Source organism: Propithecus coquereli, unplaced genomic scaffold (genome assembly GCF_000956105.1).
Source record: "Propithecus coquereli isolate 6110/MARCELLA unplaced genomic scaffold, Pcoq_1.0 Scaffold416, whole genome shotgun sequence".
NCBI lineage: Eukaryota > Metazoa > Chordata > Mammalia > Primates > Indriidae > Propithecus > Propithecus coquereli.
Window position 1 is genome coordinate 2,007,800 of NW_012149908.1, and position 7,859 is coordinate 2,015,658.

Genomic DNA, 7,859 nt, shown 5'->3' on the forward strand with positions numbered 1-7,859 from the left:
AAAGGCAAGTCTTCATTTTCAAAGTCTGGAGATTTCTTAGAAACATGTGGCCATTTATGGTAGGAAAATGGGGGCAGGTGGGGTGGTTCCCTGAGAGGCCCCACTGTGTTCTCAATCTACGTGTCTCCTAACTTAGTCTGCGAGAGTCAAAGAAGAGAGTTGAGTTTTCCAGAAAGAAGACATGTTAAAGGTCATTCCTAAAAAAAAAAAAAAATCATTCTTGACGGAGACAGGACTGATGAGAGAAAATAAACCTTTTCACTTCCCTAAGGAGCCATGGGGATGTGACGAAGGAAAGGAGAGATTTCAGTATGTGCCTTTGCCGACTCAAGAATGCTGTTTTACTCGCAAACTCGTTCTTCCCTGTTCACTCAGGTCCTTCTCTCCTCCAGGAAGACGGCAAGGACACAGCAAAGTCCTCGTCCTCCTGGGCTTACTTTTCGGTGAGAGGGACATATGATACACCAAAAATACGGAATGTGATGTCATGCAGGGATGGGACACTGAAGAAAGTTGAAGCAGGGTAGTGGGAGGAGAGTGATGGTAACACCTTTCTTTTCTCACAGAAATGTGTCATTAACGTGGCCATAATACACACTAACCCCATGGCATGCTTCCTTTTTATTGGTAATACTCTATTATCCAAGGTTGGATTATCCAGCTTGGTAATTTAATTATTCTCTCCTTCCTCTTGTAGGCTATTTTCTCTGCACACCTACTCACCCTAGCCCTGTGCTACACACACAAAAACTGTTGCACCCCAAGTCTAGAGTGCAACCCCCTCCCCGTGGCTTCTACAATGGTCCCCATGGGGGGCTCTTCACAGCAAAATTCATAGCAACAGACTATTGGGTTTTGTGATCATCTGTTATCCTTGCTTTTTGTTATAAAAATAATTGTTATATTCCATGGCTTTTTAAAATTTGTGGTATAAATTGCACTTCGTAATCAGCAGGTAGGTATATGGGAAAGGAACAGGCATTGCTGTGGTTCATGGAAAGAACACAGGCACTGGAGTGAGAAGACCCAAGTTCACATCCCTGCTGTGACCACAGCCACGTTGTCACTCAGGTTCTCAGGGACTTAATGTCCTCATCCCTAAAAATCAAGGTAATCATGATACCTTTCTTAACTCTGCAAGTTTTTGTGAAGATTAAGTGAGATGATGAACATTTACAACCCACTTTCGTAGGACACTCACGGTCCGTGTTAGCTGTTGTGGTTGTTTTGAAAGATGCTCCTGCTCCTTCATCCTGAGCCATGGAACCCCCTGGTGTATTTAAGTAGTAGAAGGGAAATGTTCCAAAATGGTGCAACTGTCCAACATCTTGTGAACATCATGGAACTGGCTTCAGTTTCTACGTGTTTATCCCAAATTTGTCAGGAAAATTGTATTATTTGGAGCTACCTAGATGATAGGAAGCAGAAGTTCATTTTTATTCCCCTAGAGAATAATTTAAGGCCTTTGGTGTTTGTTTAAATTCATCATAGAATGTTAGTATAAAAGGAAACCTTATAGATCTCATCTAACCCAATGACCTCACCTTACAAAGCAACCTAACTCTGGACAGTCTGAGCTGAAGTGGACTGACAGCCTGTGGGTACAGAACTGGGAAAATGGAATAACCGTAAGCTCTCTCTGTTCCGTCATCTGCGCACACACAGTCTTGCGACACAGGTCCCATTGCTCCCTTCCTTGCATAGATTCTCAGTGCCTTTCTGTTGGGATTTTCTTCTTAGGAAAGAGAACTCTAGATCAATATTTCCAAAAACCTCAATTCTCTTTCACAAGGATACTTTTTCCACAACAGCCAGACTCCATATCTAAGGGTCGGGGATCATTATTTTAGTGAATTAGGTAATTGGAAATGTAATATGGCCTACTGTGATTCTGAGAGACTTCAAATATTTGGTTGGCTTTTCCATCAGTGCCAAAGACATGCTCACTGATGAGGCTGGGGTGGAAAAATCATAATCAGCCTCTGCCTTTGAGAGGCTCCCAGTCCGTGGGGCTGGGGCAGGTGCTTAGCCATGCGTGTAATTGTAACATAATGTGACAGATGCAATAGCAGAAGTGGGACCAGGAGCTGTGTTGGTGAGAAGGGACTGATTTCCATTGGAAAAAAATCAGAAAAGCTTCTCAAATGAAATGTGATTTGAGCCATCGCCAAAGGATGGGTAGGATGCTCCAGGCCAAACTGACAGGGGAGTTCTGAGGCAGAGTGATGGCAGGAGTCTACAATGTACTTGGGCGGTGGCAAGTGGCCTGGTGTGGCTGGAACTCTGGGAGCATCGTACAAAATAGTAACATGAGATTGAAAGGAGCTGGGGGTCAGATCATGAGGTGCCTCCTAGTCCATGCCAAAGAGGGACAGTTTATTCAGTACAGTGAGTCCCTTCTAGCCTCTTCCAATTGAGAGAATTACGTGATCAGACCTGTTTGACAGCAGTATGGAGGCTGGGCCAGGTGGTGGTGGGGAGAGGGAGGTTCTGGAAGAAGAGTAAGGTTCAGAGACATTGCAGGACCACTGCTTCTGCGCAGGCAGCAGTTAGTGACATCAGTAAGAGATTGGGTCCTGTAGTCTGACAGAGTTCAATAATACCTGCACCCCTCTGGCTGTGTGGCCTCGATCATGTGCCTTCGTGTTTTCCTCTCTAAAATTTGGGGGCCAAAATGTACCTGTCTTCTAGGGTCGTTGTGAGGCTTAAATGGATCAATAAATGGTATAGTGTGGGTGTTAAAAAAAATGTTAACTTTCATCATCATTATCTGCAATTACCCAGTAAGAATTAACAAAGCCTCTAACTAGCGGGTTAGGATGAGATGCTTTATGTTTCGCTGTGGTTTTAGAAGCTAGTCAGCCAGCGGGAAGAGGAACGGTGAACACAACCCATGGGTAATGAAGTCCATTTGAATTCAGAGCAAACTAAATGCTTAATGCCAAAGAGTTTTGACGTGAATGGTCCAGAATAGATTTTATTACATGACTCAGCTGTTCCTCAGGGAATTTGACAGGTACTTGGGAAGATGTGGTGACTCCTTCAGGCCACTAGAGTGTCATTGAGTAAATCACTGATCTGGGCAACATAATGAGAAAAGCTGATTCACTCGAGAGCCACTTTGGAGCTCTTGCGTTAAGGCTTACTGGCTCAGGGATGCAAATAGCTGAGTGGAACCCCGAGAGCATCACAGTGTTGAAACAGCCCCCAGAATGCCAGCCTGAGGGACAGTAAATCAGGAACTTGCGTGATAAGATATGGACAGTTCTCCATCATCCGGTGAATACTGCAAATTCCTGATGATCAATATCTAAGTGGCTTTTTAAAGAGACTCATGTGGTACAACTCTGAGAATGCAGCATGTAGCAAAGCCACTGTGGGTGCTGTAGGCCAGTGTTTCCCCTGTCTGGGACAGTTTTGTCCCCCAGAGGACATTTGGCAACATATGGAGATTTGGAGGAAGTGCTACTAGCATCTAGAGGTTAAAGGCCAGGAGTGCTGCTAAACACACTACAATGCACAGGACAGTGCCCAAAGCAAAGAATTGTCTGGCCCAAAATGTCCGTCATGCCCAGGTTGAAAAAAAAGCCTAGTCTGCTAGGCCAACATTTAACCAAAATGTGTTATTTACATAATTAGTGGTACATAAAATAAGCTTAGAACAACCTTTTATAAATTTCAACATTTTATTAAATGTCATACATATGTGTCAATATTAACATGTAGATTATAAATATAAAAATATGTATTTATTTTAACATGTTATAAACATATAATTACCATATATAACCTATGGTTACGAAAATATTTGCTTAAGATGAGGCTACAATAGTGTTGAAGTTTTTTAAAAACTACTGTATTGACTTAAAAATACAAAGTAAATAATAGTGAATGGACTTCAAAGATGGCATACACAAAAAATTTAGGTGTGAGTATGATCGAGGTTTAGGAAACATTGGTTTAGATCAGGGCTCAGAAAACTTTTTCTGTAAAGAACTGGATAGTAGTGAGTATTTTAAGCTCTGTTGCAACTATTCTGCTCTACCATTTTGGTCCCAAAGCAGCCATGACAATGGGTAAACAGATGGGTCCCCTCACCACCCTGACAATTCTGAACCCTGTGTCTAAGATGAATCCTTTAAACATGTGGTCCCCAACCCCAAGGCTACAGACTGGTACCAGTCCATGGCCTGTTAGGGACTGGGCTGCAGAGCTGTGCCATCCCCACTCCACCCCACCTCTGTCCATGGAAAAATTGTCTTCCATGAACTCAGGAACAAGGAACAGGGACAGAGGGGGCACACAGCAGGAGCTGAGAAGCAGGGGAGCAAGGAAGCTTCATCAGTATTTACAGCTGGTCCCCATCGCTTGCATCACCACCTGAGCTCCACCTCCCTCCCATACCCCCAACCCGCGTCCAGCGGGGGGGAAAAATAAATGTTCCATGAAACCGGTCCCTGGTGCCAAAAGGGTTGGGGACCGCTGCTTTAAACTCAGTGCCCAGGAGTGGCCTGATCATGCCAGGGCAGAGCACTATTACTTACCTCAGTTAGTAAGATCGAAAACAGCTGTAAAGTAACGATGCCCATTTTTTACTCATGTTGTTAACAAGGCATGATCTTTCCTCCATTTTGCATGGTATAGTTAGTAGGGTTTGTATTTAATCAGAGTATACAATCTTAGTAGGGTTTGTGTAAACACAAATATGTAAACACATCAAAGTATGCAATCTTGTTAAGTATCACGGTTCAACTTTTGGATTACAGAAGTGGGCTCAAATTCCAACTCCTTCCTTTAACGGGTTGTGGGCCCGCAAACTACCCTCTCAGAGCCTCAATTTCCTGTTTCATAAAATAAGGGGAATAGTACCTGTCCTGTAGGGTTGTTATACAGGTGAAGTAATATACTAAATGTGAAAGTTCTAGAACGGTGAGTGACATTTACAGTAAATGTTCCCTTTTTTCACTCTCCCTCCTCTCCTTCTCTACCTTGGTTCTTCCATGTACTCCATGAGGATGTCCTCTCTGTCATTACCTAAGCCATCGATAACCGTGCCAGCGGAGTCTGGGGCACCACATCCCTGCAGTACACCACCAGATGCCTCCCTGAAAATTAAATTTGAAACAGTTTCTTAATTAAAATGCCTTTGAATATTGTTTGTCAACCACTTACAAATGCATCTATCTAAGTAGCGGTCATCCCAGCTCATATTTCTTTCCTTCAGCTAAAACAGTAAACAATGACTATGTCCACTTTGCATCAGGCATGGTACCGGCACCAGACACAAACACGAGTCATGGCTCCTGCCTTCCCAGGAGCTCACAGCGTGGGTGGAAAGGGGAAAACAGTACGCAAACAGATGGTCACAATCTTCACATTCGAATTCTCTCCCGTGAAGAGTATTCAAGGCGTTGCCTGAGACAAGTCTTACAAGATAAATAGGAATGAATGGGTTGAAGATGCGATGGGTGCATGTTCCAGGCCCAAGAGTGTTGAACGCATAGTTCAACCAGGGGTAGCTATTTGGACGTAGAGGTGAGGAAGGGGAAATGAGGCTGGGTTAATTATGTGGGCCATGTGGTACAGAGTGTGGTAAGCACCTCATACTATGTTTTAACTACTGCTTGCAGGGCTAATAGTTTTCACCTTTCCTTTGCAATGAAGGCCTTTACTTTGAGCAAATCTTCTACATGACAGTCTAGTATACTGAAGTTTGGAGCCTTCTACCTTAAGGAACTCATGCTTTCTGGTCTCCAGCTTTTTTTTTTCTTTCCTCAAAAGATTCTTCCCACCAGATAAGAATATCTCTGGGCTGCTTTGCATCCCGGCTCCCAGCTGCAGTATCCCGAGCCCTGTGCCTTCTTGGGAACCACTGCTATTAAACTGTAAAGCGGAGAGAGGGAAAGGCAGGATTGGGGCGGAACACACGCCATGGATTACGTTTTTCCTCTTCCATTCCCATTTCCTTCAGTACCCAGTGTGGAAATCCAGGCACTGCTGGAATGCAGTCACCGCTGGTGCCCGATGGAAGGGCCACCTCACAGGGTGGCAAGAAGTTCCCCGTCAATCAGTCTTCCAGTCACATGTTATAATTGTCACGTTGGGACCGTCTGTCATGTATTTCACTGCCCTGCTCCCATTGCCATTTGTATTAAATTAGGTGGGAAATGGGCCCACTTAAACTGCCTAAGATGCTGCATTTTTGTAAATATGTGATTTAATTCTTATTCAGTAGTTGAAGGTTTTTTTTGTAAGTCGGTTTAGTTCATTGCCTCAAACGTTATAGCTCATAATGTGTTAACTAGATTTTCCACATGTCACTGAAGAGTTATGTGGAAAATGCAAAGAGAAAAGCAGCTCTTGGGAAACAGTGGAAGGAAGAAAGTTAATTGAATTTAACTTAGACATAGCAATAATTTAAAGCATAATTGAAAGCTTCAAAGGAGACTCATGCATTTGTATGTCATAAGTAAGATTTGTCTTGGACAAAATACTGAAATGCAAATCTTACCGATCTGTAACATAACCTCGTGCTCCACGTCCTTGTGAGTGTCAGACACTTTTGGATGTAAAATGCATTGAGTCTCCTGTGTTTAGAAATTCCTTAAATGAAAGATATAAATTCCACTTCCAGTTAATCTGAAAAAGAATTACAAAATTTAACTATGTGTTTCTGGCTCCGAATTCTCATTCTTGCTGGACTTTATGCACAGCCTGTCATACAAAGGATTCTAAGTTGCTGTATGATCCTTAGACACTATTAAGAAAATAACTATTTTCTTTATTTTTGATGACATGTATTTTCTAATTTTCCAACAATGAACTCGTATAGCTTTTGAAAACATTAAATATATTTGATGAAAGTTGGCTCAACTTAAGAGATAGAACCAAAAATATTATCATCATTGCTTCTTAGCAAACTGACCTTACGGAAAAACCAGACTGGTGTTACCTGTGGCTCCCTGTTGAGGATCTGTCACCGTCCGTGGGAGAGAACTTTCTCTAGGTCATCCCTGACAGTGTCATGCATGAGTCTCCAGCCTTCTGCTCATCCCCCGCTGCCTTTCTCTGCGTCTCCACCTGGGACGTTTCAAGCAGTCTCTCCCACACTCAATTCCTGTCAGTCACCCTGTACAGCTTGTGGAAACTGGAACCTCAGTTATTATCTTTCCTTCCTGGATCTCTTGCTCCACTATCAAATTAATCCTTTACCCCTGCTCTTTAAAAATTTTTTAATATTATAGTAAATACACATAACATAAAATTTACCATCTTAACCATTTTAAAACGTACAGTTCAGTGGCATTAAGTACGTTCACATTGTTGTGCAACCATCACCACCGCCCATTCACAGAGAATTACAATTCTTATTTCCTGTTCCATGCCACTGCCACCATCAGGAGACTCTGCCATCCTAAAATGATTAACTGTAAGATGAGCAATGGGATTTCAATTGCCCGGTGTACCCTTTGTTTCTTAGGGCTGGACAACTGAGTTTTAAAACGGTGCCAGTGCATTTCTATGACATGTTAGCCAAAATGAATTTCCTGTCTCCTCCTTCTCTTTAAACAGCTCTGAGCAGCGGGTCCCCTGTTCCACTTCTTACCACAGCTCTGGTTTGCACTCGGGTGACGGTGTCACAAAAGCAGGACCTATGGGCCTTCCCGAAATAAGACAAGTGCCAACTGTTGTGATTGAATGTGATGACAATAAAGAAAATGTGCCTCATGAATCAGACTATGAAGACTCTTCTTGCCTGTACACAAGAGAAGAGGAGGAAGAGGAAGAGGACGAAGATGATGACAGCTCATTGTATACCAGTACGTTCATCCAACCTCTTCACGGTGGGCAGAAGGCAG

At 43.0% G+C, this 7,859-nt stretch overlaps 1 protein-coding gene across 2 annotated transcripts in view; it reads left to right on the forward strand.

Moving 5' to 3' along the window:
• The window catches only part of PHACTR1 (phosphatase and actin regulator 1), a 561,725-nt gene that overhangs the window by 507,247 nt on the left and 46,619 nt on the right, over positions 1–7,859 (forward strand). The window lies entirely within an intron of this gene.